Genomic DNA, 25,344 nt, shown 5'->3' with positions numbered 1-25,344 from the left:
AGTTTCATGTTCATAAGAAAAATCATTTTTCCAGAAGAACAACTTTTAAATCAAAGTTTATCATAGTTTTTAATTAACTAACCCAAAACCGCCCGCGGTGTTACTACGACGGCGTAAATCCGGTTTTACGGCGTTTTTCGTGTTTCCAGGTTTTAAATCATTAAGTTAGCATATCATATAGATATAGAACACGTGTTTAGTTGATTTTAAAAGTCAAGTTAGAAGGATTAACTTTTGTTTGTGAACAAGTTTAGAATTAACTAAACTATGTTCTAGTGATTACAAGTTTAAACCTTCGAATAAGATAGCTTTATATGTATGAATCGAATGATGTTATGAACATCATTACTACCTCAAGTTTTCTGGATAAAGCTACTAGAAATGTGAAAAATGGATCTAGCTTCAAAGGATCCTTGAATGGCTTGAAAGTTCTTGAAGCAGAATCATGACACGAAAACAGTTCAAGTAAGATTTTCACTCGAAATAAGATTGTTATAGTTATAGAAATTGAATCAAAGTTTGAATATGAGTATTACCTTGTATTAGAAAGATATCTTACTATAAATAAGAAAGATTTCTTGAGGTTGGATGATCACTCTACAAGATTGGAAGTAAGCTAGCAAACTTGGAAGTATTCTTGATTTTATGAAACTAGAACTTGTAGGATTTATGAAGAACACTTAGAACTTGAAGATAGAACTTGAGAGAGATCAATTAGATGAAGAAAATTGAAGAATGAAAGTTTTTGTAGGTGTTTTTGGTCGTTGGTGTATAGATTAGATATAAAGGATATGTAATTTTGTTTTCATGTAAATAAGTCATGAATGATTACTCATATTTTTGTAATTTTATGAGATATTTCATGCTAGTTGCCAAATGATGGTTCCCACATGTGTTAGGTGACTCACATGGGCTGCTAAGAGCTGATCATTGGAGTGTATATACCAATAGTACATACATCTAAAATTTGTGTATTGTACGAGTACGAATACGGGTGCATACGAGTAGAATTGTTGATGAAACTGAACGAGGGTGTAATTGTAAGCATTTTTGTTAAGTAGAAGTATTTTGATAAGTGTCTTGAAGTCTTTCAAAAGTGTATGAATACATATTAAAACACTGCATGTATATACATTTTAACTGAGTCGTTAAGTCATCGTTAGTCGTTACATGTAAGTGTTGTTTTGAAACCTTTAGGTAAACGATCTTGTTAAATGTTGTTAACCCAATGTTTATAATATCAAATGAGATTTTAAATTATTATATTATCATGATATTATGATGTACGAATATCTCTTAATATGATATATATACATTAAATGTCGTTACAACGATAATCGTTACATATATGTCTAGTTTCAAAATCATTAAGTTAGTAGTCTTGTTTTTACATATGTAGTTCATTATTAATATACTTAATAATATGTTTACTTATCATAATATCATGTTAACTATATATATAACCATATATGTGTCATCATATAGTTTTTACAAGTTTTAACGTTCGTGAATCACCGGTCAACTTGGGTGGTCAATTGTCTATATGAGACCTATTTCAATTAATCAAGTCTTAACAAGTTTGATTGCTTAACATGTTGGAAACACTTAATCATGTAAATAACAATTTCATTTAATATATATATAAACATGGAAAAGTTCGGGTCACTACATATCATGCTTGTGTAATTCAGCTAGCAAATGACGATATCTTTCAACCAATTCTGTAATAGACTCTCCAACTTGCCGGTGAAAACGATCAAACTCAGCTTTCAATTCCAAACCCTTTCTAGTTCTGTAAGATGTATTTCCTTTGTTAAAAGTACGAAGTGCTTCCCATATCTTAAATGAGTTATCATGACACAGAAATTGATGGAAAATCGGACCATCAAGAGCACTTGTCAAGTTACAGTACATCTTCTTTTCCAAGTTATACTCTTCACGTTCTTTCGAAGGCATGTTATGTAACGTATACAATTCATTTGTAACAGGTGAACGTGGCCATTGAAATTCGGTTTCAATGTACTTCCAAAGCTTCGTGTCCTGACCATCAGACCAAATCTTAAATCTCGACTTTTAAGTAGAATAGTTATCCATATTCATTAACCTCGGACATTTTGTACCATTTCCTAATTCACTCTCAGCAAGGAGTAATCGTTGTGTCATATTCGTAATTCTCTGAACTAACGGTGCAGCCAACGCGTAATCGTTTGAATTAAACATCTTGAAAACTTTTACCAAAGGTAAACCGTGAGGTTCAGGATATCAACCGTACGTATGACAGTATCAACCGTACGTGTCACAACCTCAAGCGTACGTGTCACTACTCAATCGTACATGTCACAACTCAATCAAAAGAACCAATCACTAAGTCTCAAACGTGCAAGTGATGATCACGCGTGTGATTACTCGTACGTTTCACAGTCAACCACTTGATCACACGTGTAATCAGACTGTTGTCACTTAACTTTAAAAAGGTTATGCTAAACTGTGCGTGTGAGTTCACGAGTGACAGTCAACTGTCTGGTCAACCGTACGTGTGATCAAAATCTTTGACCCACTCGTGTGAGCTGCTGATCAGCTCAAATCACTCAAAAACCCTAGAAATTGATGTTAAACCTCAATTTCTTCGTGCACAAGCTGGATTAGCACTAAACTAACATAAACACACTCTCTAATGACAATTACACACGTAAAAATGATTCTTTTTTGATTAAAATCACTTTTAACTCAAAAACCCAAAATAATAAACTCATTAATCTCCAAAAATCACTAGATGATGTTGAAATCACAACCAACGCTCTGATGCCAATGATGAAACATGACTAGGAACTTCGAAATCAACAGGTTTAATTCACACAAAGGCGGAATTAGTGAATCAAACCATAACTAGTGAATATGAGGAGCTTTTTGGGATCAAATTAGTCAAACCACAACAAGGATTGGATTTGTGTGATTAGATTAATGCCTAGAGCTATTATTCACTACTGGAGTGATTTGGGTTGAGAGAGAATCAGATTAGGGTTACCAGATCTGAGTGGTGTGTGTGTATGAGAGGCTTAACCTAAAATGAAGAACATAACACTTATATACCCATGCTGTTAACTCACCCGTACTAGTCATCCATCACACGTACGAGTTGGCTTCATCAGCCGTACGGGTGATCACTCACTCGTGTCTTCTCATTTAGGTTATAATTGGAACTTAGCCCAGCATCAACCGTGTGTATGAGCCTGCCAGCCGTACGAGTGAGACTTCACTCGCACGTCTGAATAAGTCTAACATAGTCAAACATCCATATCGCATTCTTGCAGTACCTATAACCGCATACAAACACAGATAGGATAATAACGAGCGATCATGGTATCCCATAAACTGAAGTACCTGCAATGGACGTAGGTTATATGTCTAGGGACTTACATAAAATGCATCAACAGTCTCATCACCATATACTTGGTTAACTATACACAGTCAACCAAAGTCAACACACATCTCTAGACTATACATATAAGGCTAGTCGATCATCAAGTGAACTAACTCGAATTTGCTAGTCACTATACCGTATGGATAAGTCAAATCGTCAATCCATTTCACGTCCACGCTCTTTCGGCCTCGATTACTCAACGAGTAGTGTAACATCGCGCATTGCTACACTATAGTAATTCCTGACGGATAACACTAACATGTACACGCTCTTTTGGCCTCGATTGCAACGAGTAGTGTAACATCGTGCCCTGCTACACCATAGTGAATCCTAACGGATAACATTAACCATCAACCTACGCTCTTTTGGCCTCGATCACAACGAGTAGTGTAACATCGCGCCCTGCTACACCGTAGTGAATCATAACTGATAACACTGACCATCAACACCGCGAACAATTAAATCTTACACATAAACGCACAATCGTCCCACTCACTAGAACACTATCGCCTCCACTGTCCTACAGGTCTCACTCAAGCGAGCTTAACGACCTTTACGCCATAACACAGAACGCCTAAGCAACAAAGACTCACGCAGAAGTCAAGGCGTTAAATAAGCAACACACTCTACCGAGTGCAAATCAAAATCACAATAGTAGGCTGACCACCCGCTACTATTATCTCCAACGGAGAATAAAAATATTGCTAGGGCCTACACTCACACTGCATTTAACATAAAAGTACATTATACAAAAACAACATAAATGTACCTCATCGTCTCCTCATGACGTTCGCTGTTCCTAGCGCAGGACACTCCGCTTTGTGATGCTCTTTTCTACGACAATTAAAACACACAACATCACCATGACCGATGCCGGGCACTCCCAAAACATGTGACCACTTTCGCCACATTTAAAACATCTAGACACACTAGAATTCGATGTTCCTTTCCCCACATTACTTGTACATCCAATTGCGCTTTTAGTTCTCTTTCTCGGAGCGCCATACGAGTCAACTGTTCTCTTACTCGGAACATTATTGATCCGCTCCCAAGGATATGGCTCAAAACCCTTAGCCAAGGCAAATAGCTCGGCAAACGAGTTTACTTGCCCAAGGCTTATCTTCCTACGTAACTCATTGTTTAAAGCCTTACGAAAATCTTGCATCAACAACCTTTCGTTATTTACGTACTCTAGGAAAAATCGCGCCTTAGACATAAAAGTAGCCCGTAGAGTATTTAGGTCCATAGACCCTTGTCTCAACAAGCGTAACTCCTCACGCATTCTTGTCAAGTCGTCTTGCATTCGGAATTCATCAAAGAATTCTTTCTTAAAATCGCCCCATGACAAACTCATGAACGGTTCTTCTCCGACCGTATCAATTTTACCATCCAACCAATCTTTCGCACCATCTCGTAACAAACTAGTAGCGATTCTCATTTTCTTGTCCGGAGGACACTCACTTATACGAAAACATCCTTCGATAGCCTAGCTCCAATGAGTACTCACTAACGGATCCGGTTCTCCATGATACATAGGAGGTTTAGTCGCTCGAAACTCCTTGTAACTAAACTCCTTTTTACCGTTATCCCAAGGCTCGATAAGCCTTCTTTCGAATTCTTCTCAAATCGTTTTCACTTGCTTTGCAACCTTGGCTTCAACCCTAGCCACAAACTCATCGTTGTTATTTCATTCCTCACTCGATGCACCTCTTCCCGTTGCCATTCTAAAGAATGCAAGAAACCGATTAAACACGAACGAAAATTAACCATACGCACCATGCCACCCTATCTTGCTCGACACTCGTCGTACATCACTTTTAGACACAATCTTCACCCGTAATAAGGTTTGCAAGTCCTTATTATGCACGCACTTCGTACCAACTCATTAGTATAACGACCATCTTGCTCAATGACAAATACAACGCAATAATAAGCGCATGCAAAAATAAGTGCAACACAAACACCATCCTAGTTAGTTAACCTACACACTAAAGCACTAACCAAGTCCCCGTCCGACCCGTTCACCTACAATTAGTGACGACCCGAAAATTTTCGACTAAATTTAAACTTAATCTTTATATAAGTTCGACACGATAAGCAAAGTCTGTAATGTTGAGCCTAGAAAATTTTGGAACGATGTTCATATATTCAATTGACCTTTGACTGCTTTCGAAGATTCACGAACAATTAATTGTAAATAGATATGTGTATATGTATATATAAATAATAATTCGAAATATAATTTGAAGTATTATATGTTGTTGTTATTAAAAATTTAATAAAATAAAAATAGGATATTATAATAATTAGTATTTAAAATATATCTCTATATATAAATAAAGTATATTAAAAATAAATATTAAATACTCGTTTGATGTTTCGATTGATATTAAGCAAGTTAAATTCAAACTTATGTAATTTTAAAATAAACAGTGTTACGAAAATGAGTTCTATAAATTTTAGGCTTATTAAAAATGTATTTAGGAACTATTTGTTAAGTTTTAATACTTGTTATATTTTACCCAGAAATGAGAGGGACAGTTGATGTAATTTTTATTTAACAAATTTAGGATCGAATTTTATACCATAATGACCAAAATAAATAAATAAAGTTAATTTAAAAATATGGGATTTTTCTGAACACTTTTATCCGCCACTGATTTCGCACAATACACATTTCGTAAAAACTGTCAGCACATTAATCCAATTTTGAGGGCTGCTATCCTATTTATTTACTATTCGTCACTTTACTGTGTTTATGATTGATCACCTTTAAGACTTATATATAATATACTACATATAGATGCTTACGCCATGAAACCATTTACTCCTTGTTCCATTCCTATTGTAACCGAGAACACCACTAACCCGCAACCATATCACAACACCCCAAAATTTGTTTTGTTACTGCTATTGTACGATTATTTCTAGTTCTGTCCAAAAGTTAACCAACCACACCATCACCTGCAAATATCGTAGAACGATATGAAGATAAAGATATGATATATGATGATAATAAATGATGATGTTATGTTTTTGCTTCTAACCCAAATCCACCGTGACCACAAACATCACCTCAAAACCCACAAGAACCATCGTGATTCGTCACACAATTATTGCTACAACAGTAAACACGACTACCTTTTTCACCATCTTTTATCACCGGCCAAAGTTGCCACACCACCTTAATCACCTCCACGATAAGACCCATCACTACCTTCCTTCAACACACCTTCGTGACTCCATTACAACACTCGTTTCTGTTCTTGCTTGTTCGACAACTCCTAATACTATTTCACCATAGATACACTCTCCTCAAACCACCTTCATGACTCCTTCTTTTTTTTGTTTCATAACCACTTCCATCGCCACCCTTTAACCGTCACCCACCACCTTCGATTTTATATTTTTTTATTGTTCCCATCGTAAATGACTCAAACAATCTTCCACCACCCACGAACACTCGAAACCCACTGAAGTCTAATGCCCATCGAACGTACCCAACCACCACCACCGAACAATCCCTGCTGCTGTTAGTTTGATGTTGCCACCAAGAACCGGTTCAAACGTCACCATATATTAATGACTACTACTGCTCCTGTATGGTTTTTATTCGACTGCTGCTTGTTGCCATTGCTATTGCTGTAAATGTTTATGTTCGACGACAATAAAAGTTGGTGATGATATATAAATGAAACGAAAAAGTTAATGTTAAGGGATTATTTTTTGTTGATGTGCTCCCCACTTGTTGGACAAGTGATAATGGTGGACCAATTCCTTCAAGCTTACTTGCCAAATCCTATCTCTATTGTATACTGGACGTGATCCTTAAAACATGTCGTAGACCTTTACCTTCTATGTAGGCCTTTATATTATGTGTTGGGCCATGAATTTGATTGTTATTTGGGCCGTTATGATTCAATCTACAAGATGGGCCGAAACCCAATTGTAGCTAGAATGAAGAATACATAAAATGAAAAAACAAAAAAGATGGGTTAAATAAGATAAAATACGGATAATACTAGAAAAGGAACAGTAGAGCAGTTGTTCTGAGGTGTTTGGCTTAAGTGAGAGGTCGCGAGTTCGAGCCCTAGCAGTGGTGTTTTATTTTTAAAGCTCCTTTCTTCAAAGGTTGTACTCTTTCATTATTATTATTATTATTATTATTATTATTATTATTATTATTATTATTATTATTATTATTATTATTATTATTATTATTATTATTATTATTATTATTATTATTATTATTATTATTATTATTATTATTATTATTATTATTACTATTATTATTAATATAAATTATATTACTATCAATATTATTATTAATATAAGTATTATTGTTATTATTATTAATAGTAATATGATCATTAATATTATTATCATTAAAACTCAGATAATTAAAAAATATGAATATTAAGTTATGATTATCAGAATAAAAATTATAAATACAAATATTATTATAAGCGCGATTAAAGTTAAGATATGATATAAATGGATTGATGGTATGAATTTAAGAAAGAAAAAATGGCTATAGCTATTATAATAAAAATGGTGATATAATAATGTTATTAAGATATTAGGACGATTATAGTTATGGTCACGATCATTGAAATATTAAGTATAAATATATGTAACTCTTTATTATTATTTTTATCATTATTATTAAAACTACTATTATTACTAGAATTAGCATTATTTTTATCATTATTATTTTTACTATCATTATTATTATTTTTATAAAAGTTATGATTTTTATTATTATTATCATTATTATTATTATTATTATTATTATTTTTAACATTAATAGTATTATTTTTAACATTATTATTATTACAATAAAATTAGTGATTAGAATACTTATATAAAACATATATAAAAGTATATACATATAAAAATATAGACAATTGAAATAATATATATATATATATATATATATATATATATATATATATATATATATATATATATATATATATATATATATATATAACTTGTTCGATTATGATGTGTTAATATATATATATAAATGATATAGGTTCGTGAATCCGAGACCAACTCTGCACTTGTTCAGTTCCGTCGTATGCATATTTTTACTACAAAATATCGTATTGTGAGTTCATTTGCTCCCTTTTACTCTTTACATTTTTGGGACTGAGAATACATGCGCTGTTTTTATAACTGCTTTATTAAATGCTTTTGAAATATTTTTTGAACTGAGAATACATGAAATGCTTTTATAAATGTTTGACGAGATAGACACAAGCAAAACATTCTTCGAATGAATTATTATGCAGGCAGAAGTTCTGTGGATTATTATTGAATTAGTTGGACGTTATAATTGCCACTAATTATTGTGAATATTCCCCCTGATTATTATTGCTTGGTAACCTAAGAATTAGAAACGGGTATGGCCCTAATTCACACGAATCCTAAGGGTAGCTACCGAGTTTAACACCCCCACCCAGAATGTTCAGTAGACGGAAGAGCTAGTGGGCGTAGTGTTTAGTACTTCGAAGTTTATATATTATACAGACGAGATGTTCTGTTTTGGGGATATTATTGATGCGCATTATTAGTTAAGGTCGGGTACCATGTTAAGCAATGAAATTGAAATGAATGTTATGTATTGAGAGAATGATTTTTATACACAGGTTATGTGTATTAGTTTTGTGCACGAGATATGTGCACGATTATTTAAAAATCGCGAGGCAACCTACGGGGAGAAAAGGATACGAACCTACTCTGCTAAGCATTATGAAAAATGGTTTCGTACACGAGATAGGTGTACTGTATTTGAATCTTGTGGTTTATCAAAATGATGAATTTTATTGTTTACAATAAACTTATGAACTCACCAACCTTTTGGTTGACACTTTAAAGCATGTTTATTCTCAGGTATGAAAGAAATCTTCCGCTGTGCATTTGCTCATTTTAGAGATATTACTTGGAGTCATTCATGACATATTTCAAAAGACGTTGCATTCGATTCGTTGAGTTCATCAAGATTATTATTAAGTCAATTATAGTTGGATGTATTATGAAATGGTATGCATGCCATCAACTTTCATTGAAATGAAAGTTTGTCTTTTAAAAACGAACGCAATGTTTGTAAAATGTATCATATAGAGGTCAAGTACCTCGCGATGTAACCAAATGTAATGTATTCGTCTAGATGGATTAGGACAGGTCATTAAAGTTGGTATCAGAGCGGTGGACTTAGCGAACCAGGTCTTGCATTAGTGTGTCTAACTGATAGTTGTTTAGATGCATTAGTGGGTCTGGACTTCGACCGTGTCTGCATGTAAAAAGTTTTTCTTATCATCTTTTGTCGAAAATTATTTGCTTATCATTCTTAGTCTAGACACATCTTACTGCATTGACTGCATGAATAGTGTATTGACAAAATTCATATCTTAGCGTATCTGCTAACTCATATCCTAGCGTATCTATTACTGTAAACTTTGCCTGACATATTCCGTAAATTCCTCGGTAAACTACGAAATCTTTTGTTCTATATATATAGATATTCTATGTAATTAGAATACCATCCGATAGCCGAAAATCATTTCATACCGAAAAATCCTTTATTCGAAAGTACAAAATGGAACTCGCCAGTAGTTCAAGTTCTTCAAAATCTGACAGCTATTCCGACATAGATAATCACCTAAGCTCCGAAAGCAGCGTCACCGGAATGAATCAACCAATCAGCCACCATCAATTCTGGATTATTTGGGGATGGATTCGTAGTCAACTTAATGGAGACGCGAAGAAGGCGATCCCTTCCACCAACTGAATTCACCTCTTGGCGAAGAACCTGAAGCACTTACCGACGAACCTGTTCGAAACACCATTTTCTCTCTTATTTCCAGAGTATCTCGCCACGATTATATCACAACTCAGATTCTAAACCTTATTTATTCGCTCATTCCTACCGACAATCATTCCGGAGTAATAAGTCAACGAGCTTCGCGCCCAAGTTGTAGCCTTGGAAAATATGGTGCAAAACGTACCAGCTTCAGCAACATCACCGCACCAACAGTACCACCAACATCAATACCAGTACCACCAACAACAACATCCGCATTACACGCCTCAACATCACAATCTATACCTCAAGCATAATCATCGTTCTACATGACGTTTTACATCATTTATCTTCGTTCGACATGGCAATTATGTAATCTCTAATGTTTTAAAGATTATATATTCTTGTTCTAACGGAAAATCAAATGAGTTTAATATCATATTGACTCATTAAATCCTTGATTACATCTGAAGAAAATATATATGTATATATATTTTCATAAAGATTGTAATTAAAAATTCTTTCGTACAAACTGTTAATGGTAAAAATATTTTAACGGGTAGGTAATACCCGAGGAATATTTAGATTTCACATTAATATGTACACTATACATTCTTTCAAATCTAATTCAGCAGTCATTTACTATCCTATTTACAACCACCGATATACGTATCCGTTCACCGCAGAATAACCATTTTCATTCAATTTCATATTTGGATTTTGATCTATCGTAATCCAACAAGTGACATAATGAAGAAAACATTGGACAAAAATAAAATTTGTTAGAAACAAACAAATTAACTATGAGAAAATTTTGTTAAGAATCCACGCTAATAAAATCCTAGCTAACTGTTCCTAGCTAACTGTAATTCCTTATTATATTTTATTATCGCAATTTATTTATCGCAGTTTATTTATCGTAATTTATATTCTCGCAATTTTATTTATCTTCATTTAATTTCTGTTATTTATTTTACGCACTTTATCTATCGTCATTTAAATACTGTTATTTACGCATTTTAAATATCGGGACACGTATACAATGTTTTGACATATCATATCGACGCATCTATATATATTATTTGGAATAACCATAGACACTCTATATGCGGTAATGATCGAGTTAGCTATACAGGGTTGAGGTTGATTCTATAATAATATATATACTTTGAGTTGTGATCGAGTCTGAGACATGTATATAATGGGTCACGACACGTATTAATTAATTCGAATATTATATATTAAACTATATATGAAGTGTCGAACTACTAATTGTGGACTACTAACTGTGGATTAATAACATTGGACAATTAAAATGAATTAAAATATTGATTATAACATATGAAACTAAAAATTTCTTCAAGTTTGCCACTTGATTTCATCTTAAACCGCATTTGTATCTTGACGATTACAATCTACGTTCAAACTTTTCATGATTCTTGAAAACACCTCAATTGAGAGAATGAACCAACCGCACTTCATGTACGGAAGAAAAGATTGATGCATATAGATATGCACCTGAAAACACTCGGAACCTGAGTAACATTTAACACGTATCTGTGCTAGCTCCTTTGGCATTGTTATTACTGAAAATAACATTGCAATTCTTTTTTAAATTAGCCAATTTTATCACAGCTCCAACAAATCAACTTCAATTTTTCGTTCGAATAAACCTTATTATAAAGATTACCCCTTCATCATCGTTACCGGGGAACCGTTTATATATCACCACAGTAGCAGTAAACTTACCAACAACTTCGTTGATCTTTGACTTTCCAAAAAATCATTATATTTATCGAAACCTTATCCACATCTTATAATGGGAATTACCATACCAATTACCGAGAACTAGCAATCAGTATTTTGAATCTCGCAACGTTCCTACATCAACAGTTATATGTATATATATAACCTTTATCTCTTAGAAGTATGGTCTTCCATTCTGAAACTCTGAAAAGCACCCAGTCTACGAATCAATGCTTTAGATTTTGAAAAAGTTGAATGAAGCAGCAAAAACTGTAAACGACCTTAACAGTCGAAAGTTTGATGATAAAGATTAATGTGTTGGTAAAGCTCAGAAAAAGAGAAGGTTTGGAACTGGAAAAGGATTGAGCAAACTATAAAGGAGACTATGGACAAATCACAAGGACTAAACTTATACATAAAGAATCCTGATGATTCTGATTCTGATAAAATCTTTAGCGAATACCTTGCTCCTTAATCGCTCTAAATCATCGTGAATAAATTTCTTCATCACAATTTGATTTTAAAATTCAAAGATATTATCGTATCCTCTATTATTAATATCCTCGATATTTCTGAAGATAATTTCATAACTATTCTTATCCGAAATCATTTATCTTCTCGCGTTATCAGTGTTACATCAGAAAGGAAACTGTTTTCGTTTCTAAATTCTGAAAAATTCAAATCAAAATATGAATGTTTTTGAAGTAGTGTTGGGAACTGAAGCATGAGTTAGTATAATATAATGACACTTGATCAACATGATTATATTACAGTAAGTCATGCTGAGTTTCTAATGGAACGTGATGATTCACAGACCATAACGTCATCATGTGCCATGTTACACGACTCTTACATCCCATCTAACCTATAAACATATCAAGAACATATTTTCTTGATAGTTCTATCTTTTCTCCTGAATTCTGGTAATTTAACCAATCAAGATCGTGCTATTACAATTTCTCTCTTAGAACGTTAGTCATGTTCATTCGAAACTTCATATCTACGAATTCTGGACCATTATTTGCTTGACTTAAAGGCGGAAAGAGAAAACAAAAGGATGGAACTCCAAAATATAAAGGAAACGAAGGGAGTGGATTTATAGTAAAACATCCGATAGAGCAATCGAAGCAGATTATCGCATTTAATCAAAGAGGATCTTAATTTCCTTAATTACTGAAGAACCAAATCTTATTATAAAGATTATCTCCAAATCCCTTGAACTCTAGAAATCAATCCTATCTATGTCAAAAGATATAACGAATCTATATTTACTCATTTCACTCTTTTGTGATAACTTCACTCGTGCGCTTCACTTAAACAAATTGTTTTATCCATATTACTCGCTGATGATAAAACTCTAATTTTCAGCTCGTATGAGTCATGAAAACATACTTATTGTCAACCATGACCATCACAGTCAAATTTCGGGACGAAATTTCTTTAACGGGTAGGTACTGTGACGACCCAGAAATTTTCGACTAAATTTAAACTTAATCTTTATATAAGTTCGACACGATAAGCAAAGTCTGTAATGTTGAGTCTAGAAAATTTTGGAACGATGTTCATATATTCAATTGACCTTCGACTGCTCTGGACGATTCACGAACAATTAATTATAAATAGATATGTGTATATGTATATATAAATAATAATTTGAAATATAATTTGAAGTATTATATGTTGTTGTTATTAAAAATTTAATAAAATAAAAATAGGATATTATAATAATTAGTATTTAAAATATATATCTATATATAAATAAAGTATATTAAAAATAAATATTAAATACTCGTTTAATGTTTCGATTGATATTAAGCAAGTTAAATTCAAACTTATGTAATTTTAAAATAAATAGTGTTACGAAAATGAGTTCTATAAATTTTAGGCTTATTAAAAAAGTATTTAGGAACTATTTGTTAAGTTTTAACACTTTTTATATTTTACCCAGAAATGAGAGGGACAGTTGATGTAATTTTTATTTAATAAATTTAGGATCGAATTTTATACCATAATGACCAAAATAAATAAATAAAGTTAATTTAAAAATATGAGATTTTTCTGAACACTTTTATCCGCCAATGATTTCGCACAATACACATTCCGTAAAAACTGTCGGCACATTAATCCAATTTTGAGAGCTGCTATCCTATTTATTTACTATTCATCACTTTACTGTGTTTATGATTGATCACCTTTAAGACTTATATATAATATACTACATATAGATGCTTATGCCATGAAACCATTTACTCCTTGTTCCATTCCTATTGTAACCGAGAACACCACTAACCCGCAACCATACCACAACACCCCAAAATTTGTTTTGTTACTGCTATTGTACGATTATTTCTAGTTTTGTCCAAAAGTTAACAAACCACACCATCACCTGCAAATATCGTAGAACGGTATGAAGATAAAGATATGATATATGATGATGTTATGTTTTTGCTTCTAACCCAAATCCACCGTGACCACAAACATCACCTCAAAACCCACAAGAACAATAGTGATCCGTCACACAATTGTTGCTACAACAGTAAACATGACTACCTTTTTCGCCATCTTTTATCACCGGCCAAAGTTGCCACACCACTTTAATCACCTCCATGATAAAACCCATCACCACCTTCCTTCAACACACCTTCGTGACACCATTACAACACTCGTTTCTGTTCTTGCTTGTTTGACAACTCCTAATACCATTTCACCATAGACACAATCTCCTCAAACCACCTTCACGACACCTTCTTTTTTTCGTTCCTTAACCACTTCCATCGCCACCCTTTAACCGTTACCCACCACCTTCGATTTTATATTTTTGTATTGTTCCTGTCGTAAATGACTCAAATAATCTTCCACCACCCACGAACACTCGAAACCCACTGAAGTCTAATGCCCATCGAACGTACCCAACCACCACCACCGAACAATCCCTGCTACTGTTAGTTTGTTGTTGCCACCAAGAACCGGTTCAAACGTCACCATATATTAACGACTACTACTGCTCCTGTATGGTTTTTATTCGACTGCTGCTTGTTGCCGTTGCTATTGCTTTAAATGTTTGTGTTCGACAGCAATAAAAGTTGGTGATAATATATAAATGAAACAAAAAAGTTAATGTTAATGTTAAGGGATTATTTTGTGTTGATGTGCTCCTCACTTGTTGGACAAGTGATAATGGTGGACCAATTCCTTCAAGCTTACTTGCCAAATCCTATCTCTATTGTATACTGGACGTGATCCTTAAAACAGGTCGTAGACCTTTACCTTCTATGCAGGCCTTTATATTATGTGTTGGGCCGTGAATTTGATTGTTATTTGGGCCGTTATGATTCAATCTACAAGATGGCCTGAAACCCAATTGTAGCTAGAATGAAGAATACATAAAATGAGAAAACATAAAAGATGGGTTAAATAAGATAAAATAAGGATAATACTAGAAAAGGAACAGTAGAGCAGTTGGTCTGAGGTGGTTGGCTTAAGTGAGAGGTCGCGAGTTCGAGCCCTAGCAATGGTGTTTTATTTTTAAAGCTCCTTTCTTCAATGGATATACTATTTCATTATTATTATTATTATTATTATTATTATTATTATTATTATTATTATTATTATTATTATTATTATTATTATTATTATTATTACTATTATCATTAATATAAATTATATTGCTATCATTATTATTATTAATATAAGTATTATTGTTATTATTATTAATAGTAATATGATCATTAATATTATTATCATTAAAACTAAGATAATTAAAAATTATGAATATTAAGTTATGATTATCAGGATAAAAATTATAAATACAAATATTTTTATAAGCGCGATTAAAGTTAAGATATGATATAAATGGAATGATGGTATGAATTTAAGAAAGAAAAAATGGCTATAGCTATTATAATAAAAAAGGTGATATAATAATGTTCTTAAGATATTAGGACGATTATAGTTATGGTCACGATCATTGAAATATAAAGTATAAATATATGTAACTCTTTATTATTATTTTTATCATTATCATTATTATTGAAACTACTATTATTACTAGAATTAGCATTATTTTTATCATTATTATTTTTACTATCATTATTATTATTATTATAAAAGTTATGATTTTTATTATTATTATCATTATTATTATTATTTTTAACATTAATAGTATTATTTTTTACAATTATTATTATTACAATAAAATTAGTGATTAGAATACTTATATAAAACATATATAAAAGTATATACATATAAAAATATAGACAATTGAAATTATATATATATATATATATATATATATATATATATATATATATATATATATATATATATATATATATATATATATATATATATATATATATATATAACTTGTTCGATTATGATGTGTTAATATGTATAAATGATATAGGTTCGTGAATCCGAGACCAACCCTGCACTTGTTCAGTTCCGTCATATGCATATTTTTACTACAAAATATCGTATTGTGAGTTCATTTGCTCCCTTTTACTCTTTACATTTTTGGGACTGAGAATACATGCGCTGTTTTTATAACTGCTTTATTAAATGCTTTTAAAATATATTTTGAACTAAGAATACATGAAATGCTTTTATAAATGTTTGATGAGATAGACACAAGCAAAACATTCCTCGAATGAATTATTATGCAGACAGAAGTTCTGTGGATTATTATTGAATTAGTTGAACGTTATAATTGCCACTAATTGTTGTGAATATTTCCCCTGATTATTATTGCTTGGTAACCTAAGAATTAGAAACGGGTATGGCCCTAATTCACGCAAATCCTAAAGGTAGTTACTAGGTTTAATGTGACAACCCGAAAATTTTCGACCAAATTTAAACTTTATTGTTATATGATTCCGACACGATAAGCAAAGTCTGTAATGTTGGGTTACAAAATTTTGAAACTATTTCATGATAACCTTTGACCATTGACCATTCCCGACGATTCACGAACAATGATGTGTAGATAAATAAATAAATAAATATATATATATATATATATACATATATATATATATATATATATACATATATATATATATATATATATATATATATATATAAATGTACATATAATACAAAATAATTAAACTGTTATTAAAATGAATCTATGTAAATATATATATTATTTTGTTTTACACAATTAATATACTATGCAATGTATTAAATGTTCGAATATGTTATATGAATAGTACATAAACAATAATAAGTAATGTTAATATATTAAATGAAATTACAAGTTAAAATATAATTATTATATTAATAAATATTACTTTCATTATTAATATTAAGATCAGTATTATTAATATTATTAATTTAATACATAATATACAAATATGAGATTTGATAAATTGATATATCAATATTGATTAATATTAATATTAGTGTTATTAATGTTACTATATATAATAGACAGATATGAAATTTGATACATATAATGTGTTAAAAGTTTTATCATTTTTGTTTAACAATATCATTATCATTATTTAATCACTTTACTTATTATTATTATTAGGTATTATAAATATTATTAAAATTTTAACACTGAAATTGTTACATTTAATTTGTTAGTATCATTACTATTATAACTAGTAGTAAAATTATGATTTTAGTTATATGATTAATATTAGTAATATTATTAAATATTGATATTACCATTTTCATTAAGAATTATTATAATTATTATAAATATTTATTATTACCATTATTATTATAGATATGAGAAAATAATACAAATTATTATATTTATCATTAATAATATTATCAATATCATTTTTAGTATTATTTGACAATATTAATATTATTATTAATCAATTCTATTATTAATAATATTAAATTTTTAATTAATTATAATTATTAATACGTACGTGTGATTACAGAATCCAAAAATTAGATCTATTTTTCAAACCAACTATATTCGATTTTTGTTTGCTACCTCCAGTTTGTTATCTATCTTAATCGATCGTACCAATTTATCTCCAATCATGTTCAGCTTTTATTTTTTTATTATTTATATTCCTGATTGAATTTTATTAATTGTCGACACTTGATTATAAATCAATCTAATTGCTTTTGACATTGAGGAGTTCATTCAGTTCCTTCATTCTCAATATCAATTATAACCTTCTGTAATTATCAGCATCTGTTAAAATTAGCTATATTTTTTTATTATTTATTTATAGCTCGATATCCTCTGTTTATACTTCAAATTACAGTGGTTCAAACCAGAACTAAATTTTAAAAACTATTAATGCAGTTGTGTTTGGAATATTATGTTCAAACTATCTGCAAATTTGAAGCTTTCAATTCCTAGAAACAAACTCAAATTTCTGAGTCAAAGTTATATTGCAAAAAGTCAAACGATCTATGATTTGTAAAATTCGAAGTCGTTTTTAAGTTATTGGAAAAATTGACGATCTGTAAAGATTCTATTACTGATTTAAAACACATTTCATGTTATAAGTATGAGGTAAATCGGTCTTGAAATGAAAACTGGAATTGAGTTTATAACGGGTTACAGCTTTATTATTTTTTTATTTTTTTTATTTTTTGTTCTTTTCTTTTTCTATAAATCCTACTCACCTCAAATTAATGTTTATACTTCGTTCAGATAGGCCTAAATCTCGTTAGTTAATAAATTAATATTTAGTTTTTGGATTCTGGTCGATCTTGATTATGAAGGAGGAGAAGAATTAAGAACACAGATAGATAAATGATATATAAATACAAGATGGAATAATAACAGAAAATGAAAACTGGTTCGATGATCATGAGTGTATATGTGTGAGCGGGAGGTCTCGGGTTCGAACTCGGTATGGGGCATTTTCTTTTTGGAAAAGCTTTTGAGGTAGTTTTTATATATTTATTTATCATTACTTATTAATATTAATTATTATTATTGTTATTATTAACATGATTATTATTGTTTTGATTACTATTGTTATTGTTATTAATATTAGTATTATGATTATTATTATTATTAATATTACTAAAATAAGTAGTAAAAATCAATTTTTATTATTAGATATTAGTAATATCATGATTATTATTATCATTTTGCTAGTATGTAACATCATTAAGTATTATTAATATTATTATTACTATTATTAATATCAATATAAGTATTATTATGATTAGGATTATTATTATTGTTATTATAAAAACCATACAAGTTATTATTATTTTTCACTAATATTAGTATTAATATCATTTTTGTAATTATTAGTTTTACTATTATTATTAACATAAGTATCAATTTTAACAATATAGTTATTATTATTAGTATTATCGATATTAAGAAAATTATTATTATTAGTAAATCATTATTATCAAAACTACCATTTTTGTTACAGATAAATATTTTGTACCTAAAATGTACTTAATACATATATCATAATTATATTAATAGTTTATATACCTACATATCAAACATAATAACAATATTTAAATAAATACTTATATATAACAAACTAATGATATTTTTATATAGTACTAACCATATATATATATAGATATATTAATATAACTAAATATATAGATATTAAACATTTTAAAGATATACACAAACTAAATAAGTATAATATATAATTTAAGATATAATATATAAACTTGTTCGATTACGATTATACATTTTAATTAATATACAAATGATATAGGTTCGTGAATCCAAGGCCAACTCTACACTTGTTCAATGTCGTCATATGTATTTTTACTACAAAATACAGTATTGTGAGTTTCATTACTCCCTTTTTTAAATGCTTTTGCAATATATATTTTTGAGACTGAGAATACATGCGCTTTTATAAATGTTTTATGAAATAGACATAAGTAATCGAAACTACATTATATGTTTGAATGGATCGAAGCCGAATATGTCCCTTTTAGCCTGGTAATCTAAGAATTAGGGAACATCACTAATTTTGAGAATTAGTGCACCCCTAATTGACGCGAATCCTAAAGATAGATCTATCGGGCCCAACAAGCCCCATTCTGGAATTTGGAATGCTTTAGTACTTCGAAATTATCATGTCCGATGGGTGTCCCAGAATGATGGGGATATTCTATATGCATCTTGTTAATGTCGATTACCAGGTGTTCAACTCATATGAATGATTTTTATGCATGATGTTTATGAGAAATGGAAATATAAAATCTTGTGGTCTATTAAAATTATGGAAATGGTTGATTATGATAAACTAATGAACTCACCAACCTTTTGGTTGACACTTGAAAGCATGTTTATTCTCAGGTATGAAAGAAATCTTCCGCTGTGCATTTGCTCATTTTAGAGATATTACTTGGAGTCATTCATGACATATTTCATAAGACGTTGCATTCGATTCGTTGAGTTCATCAAGACTATTATTAAGTCAATTATAGTTAGATATATTATGAAATGGTATGCATGCCGTCAACTTTCGATGTAATGAAAGTTTGTCTTTTAAAAACGAATACAATGTTTGTAAAATGTATCATATAGAGGTCAAGTACCTCGCGATGTAACCAATTGTAATGTATTCGTCCAGGTGGATTAGGACGGGTCACGACATGTGGTATCAGAGCGGTGGTCTTAGCGAATTAGGTCTGCATTAGTGTGTCTAACTGATAGTTGTTAGGATGCATTAGTGAGTCTGGACTTCGACCGTGCCAGCATGTCAAAAGTTTTGCTTATCATTTTTGTCGAAAATCATTCCTTAGGAAAATTACCTGGTTATCATTCTTAGTCTAGTCACATCTTATTGCATTGATTGCATGAATAGTGTATAGACAAAATTCATATCTTAGCATATCTGCTAATTCATATCTTAGCGTATCTGCTAATTCATATCTTAGCGTATCTACTAATTCATATCCTAGCGTATCTGTTACTGTAAACTTTGTCTGACACGTTTCCTTAATTCCCTCCACAATCTACGAGATCTTCTGTACTATATACAGATATTATATGTAGTTAGAATATCATCCGATATCTAAAAATCATTTCATATCGAAAACCCTTTATCTAACCGTACCTGATGGAACTTACAACTAGTTCAAGTCCTTCGAATTCCGACAGCTATTCCGACATGTTCACCTAAGCTCCGGCAGCAGCGTCACCAGAATGAATCAACCAATCAGCCATACCCAATTCATATGATGGGTTCGTAGTCGACTTAATCAATGGAGACGCGAAGAAGGCGATCCTTTCCACCAACCAAATTGCCCTCTTGGCGAAGAACCTGAAGCACTTACCGGCGAACCTATCCGAAACACCATTTTCAGCCTCATTTCCAGAGTAGCTCGACATGATTATATTCTATCTACAATTCTAAACCTTATTCATCCGCTCGTTCCGACCGACAATCATCCCGGAATAATAGAAGAAGTCAACGAACTTCGCGCTCGAGTAATCAATCTGGAGAATATAGTGCAAAATTTACCAGCTTCAACAACATCACCGGCACCAACAGTACCATCAATAACAGCACCAGTACCATCAACAATCCATGCCTCAAAATCTCATTCTGTACCTCGAGTATAATCATAGTTCTACGCATCGTTCTACATTATTTATCTTCTTTCGACATGGCGATTATGTAATCTCTAATGTTTTAGAGATTATATAATCTTGTTCTAAAGGTAAATCAAATGAGTTTAATATCATATTAACTCATTAAATCCATGATTGCATCTGAAGAAAATAGATATGTATATTTTTTTTCATAAAGATTGTAATTAAAAATTCTTTTGTACAAACTGTTAATGGTGAAAATATTTTAACGGGTAGGTAATACCCGAGAAATATTTAGATTTCACATTAATAAGTTACATTGTACATTCTTCGAATCTGATTCAACAGTCAATTACTATCCTACTTACATCCACAGATATACGAATCCGTTCATAACAGAATAACCATTTTCATTCAATTTCATATTTGGATTTTGACTTATCAGAATCCAACAAGTTATGAAGAAAACACTGGACAAAATAAAATTTGTTAGAAACAAACAAATTAACTACGAGAAAATTTTTGTTAAGAATCCACGCTAACTGTTCCTAGCTAACTTTTCCTAGCTAACTGATTACATTTTATTTATCGCAATTTTATTATCGCAATTTATATTCTCGCAATTTTATTTATCTTCATTTAATTTCTGTTATTTATTTTACGCACTTTAATTATCGGGACATGTATATAAGGTTTTGACATATCATATCGATGCATCTATATATATTATTTGGAATAACCATAGACACTCTATATGCATTAATGTTTGAGTTAGTTATACAGGGTTGAGGTTGATTCTAAAATAATATATATACTTTGATTTGTGATCGAGTCTGAGATATGTATATAATGGGTCACGACACGTATTAATTAATTCGAATATTATATATTAAACTATATATGAATTATTGAATTACTAACTGTGGACCACCAACATTGGATAATTAAAAATGAATTAAAATGTTGATTATAACATATGAAACTAAACAATTCTTCAAGTTTGCCACTTGATTTCATCTTAAACTTCATTTGTATCTTGACGATTACAATCTGCATTCACACCTTTCATAATTCTTGAAAACACCTCAATCGAGAGGATGAACCAACCTCACTTCATCTACGGAAGGAAAGATTTATGCATATAATTATGCACCTGAAAAACTCTCGGAACCTGAGTAAACGTTTAACACGTATATGTGCTAACTCCTTTGGCATTGTTATTACCAAAAATAACTTTGCAATTCCTTTCCAAAATTAGCCAGCTTTGTCACAGCTACAGCAAGTCAACTTCGACTTTTCATTCAGATTAGCCTTATTATAACCTTGATATATAAGTTTGCCTTTCGTCATCGTTACCGGAGAACCGTTTATATCCTACCACATTAGCAGTAAACATACCAGCAACTTCAATGAATTTGGACTTTCTGAAAAGTCATTATATTCATTAAAACCCCATCGTGTATTCATCTATACCCTGTAACAATAATTGCCATGCCAATTACCGAGAATCAGCAATCAGTATTTCAAATCTCGTAGCATTTCTACACCAATGGTTATATATATACATGTAACAATTATATCCTAGAATTACGATCTTCAATTCTGAAATTTTGAAAAGCACCCAGCCTACGAATCAATACATTGAACTTTAAAAAATTTGAATGAAGCAGCAGAAACTGTAGGCAACCGTAAAAGACCTTAATCGTCGGAAGTTTGATGATAAAGAATAGTATGTTGGAAAAGCTCAGAAAAGTTGGAACTGGAAAACGGATTGAACTAACCACGAAGGAGACCAAGGACAAATACAAGGACCATACCCTATATTCAAAGAATCCAGGTAATTCTGGATCCGTTGAAATCTTTAGAGAATATCTTGCTCCGAAGTCATGTTAAAATCTTGCGAAAAATTTTTCTTCATCAACCTTCGAACTTGGAAATTCCAAAATATCATCATAAATATCTTCGATATTTCTGAGGATATTTTCATAAATATTCTCGTCCGAAATTATATACCTCTTCGTGCTTCCTGTGTTTCATTATATTGGAAACTTCTGTAAAATTTAAGTTTAATTTATGAATCAATTCTGGAGAAATGTAAAGAAATTGATGCATGAATTAGTATAATATAATGACACTTGATTAACGTGATTATATTACAGTAAGTCATGCTGAGTTTCTAATGGAACGTGATGATTCACATATCATACCGTCATCATGTGCCATGTTACACGACTCTTGTATTGTATTTAACCTCAAAAATATCAAAAAAATATTTTCTTGATGATTCGGTCTTTTTCGGATATTCTGGTAATTTGACAAATCAAATAGTGCTAATACGTTCTTTCTTGTTTAGAACATGATGTTCATTCAAAACTCCATACTTATGAATTCTGGACCATTACTCGCTTTACTAGAGGTCGAGAAGAGAATAAAAAGGCAAAGAGCTCCAAAATATAAGAGCAAATATAAAGCCCAATAACAATACGGAGGTTACAAATCGTGGATATTAATATGAATAGCAATATAAAGACACGGTAGAATTAAGAATAGTATCACACTAAGGTAATAGTAGAAGTAAACAGATTTTTCTGGTGGAAGATTGAAAAGAAGGATGATAGAAATGATAATTAGAAAAATATCAAGGATTAGAACGGGATTAAGCATTTTCACAATCTTTTAATGAATGAACTAAGAAAGAAAGTATAGGAATGGAGAAAATAATGGAACGGAAAAAGGAATTTATAATGGGAATATCAGACAGAGTAACCAAGGCAGATCACCGTATTTAATTATAGAGATCCTAATTTCCTTACTCGCCAAAGAATCAAATCTTTTAGATTTTGAAGATTTTCTTTAAATCCCTTGAATTCGGGAATTCAACCAAGACAACGTCAAAAGTTAAGACGAAACTTTATTTATTCATCCCATTCTTTTGTGATAGCTTCACTCATACGCTTCGAGTAATCGAATTATCTTATCCATATTACTCAACAGTAATAAAACTCTGTTTATCAGCTCATATGCGTCATGAAAATATACTGATTGTTAGTCATGACCATCCCAATCAAATTTCGGGATGAAATTTCTTTAATGGGTAGGTACTGTGACGACCTGGAAATTTCTGACCAAATTTAAACTTTATTGTTATATGATTCCGACACGATAAGCAAAGTCTGTAATGTTGGGTTACAAAATTTTGAAACTATTTCATGATAACCTTTGACCTTTGACCATTCTCGACGATTCACGAACAATGATGTGTAGATAAATATATATATATATATATATATATATATATATATATATATATATATACATATATATATATATATATGTACATATAATACAAAATAATTAAACTGTTATTAAAATGAATCTATGTATGTATGTATATATATATATATATATATATATATATATATATATATATATATATATATATATATATATATATATATATATATATATATATATGATTTGTTTTTACACAATTAATATACTATGTAATGTATTAAATGTTCGAATATGTTATATGAATAGTACATAAACAATAATACGTAATGTTAATATATTAAATGAAATTACAAGTTAAAATATAATTATTATATTAATAAATATTACTTTCATTATTAATATTAAGATCAGTATTATTAATATTATTAATTTAATACATAATATACAAATATGAGATTTGATAAATTGATATTTCAATATTGATTAGTATTAATATTAGTGTTATTAATATTACTATATATAATAGACAGATATGAAATTTGATACATATAATGTGTTAAAAGTTTTATCATTTTTGTTTAACAATATCATTATCATTATTTCATCACTTTACTTATTATTATTAGG

This window comes from Rutidosis leptorrhynchoides, chromosome 8 (assembly GCF_046630445.1).
Source record: "Rutidosis leptorrhynchoides isolate AG116_Rl617_1_P2 chromosome 8, CSIRO_AGI_Rlap_v1, whole genome shotgun sequence".
NCBI classification, from domain to species: domain Eukaryota; kingdom Viridiplantae; phylum Streptophyta; class Magnoliopsida; order Asterales; family Asteraceae; genus Rutidosis; species Rutidosis leptorrhynchoides.
Note: the sequence above shows the minus strand (reverse complement) of the source record.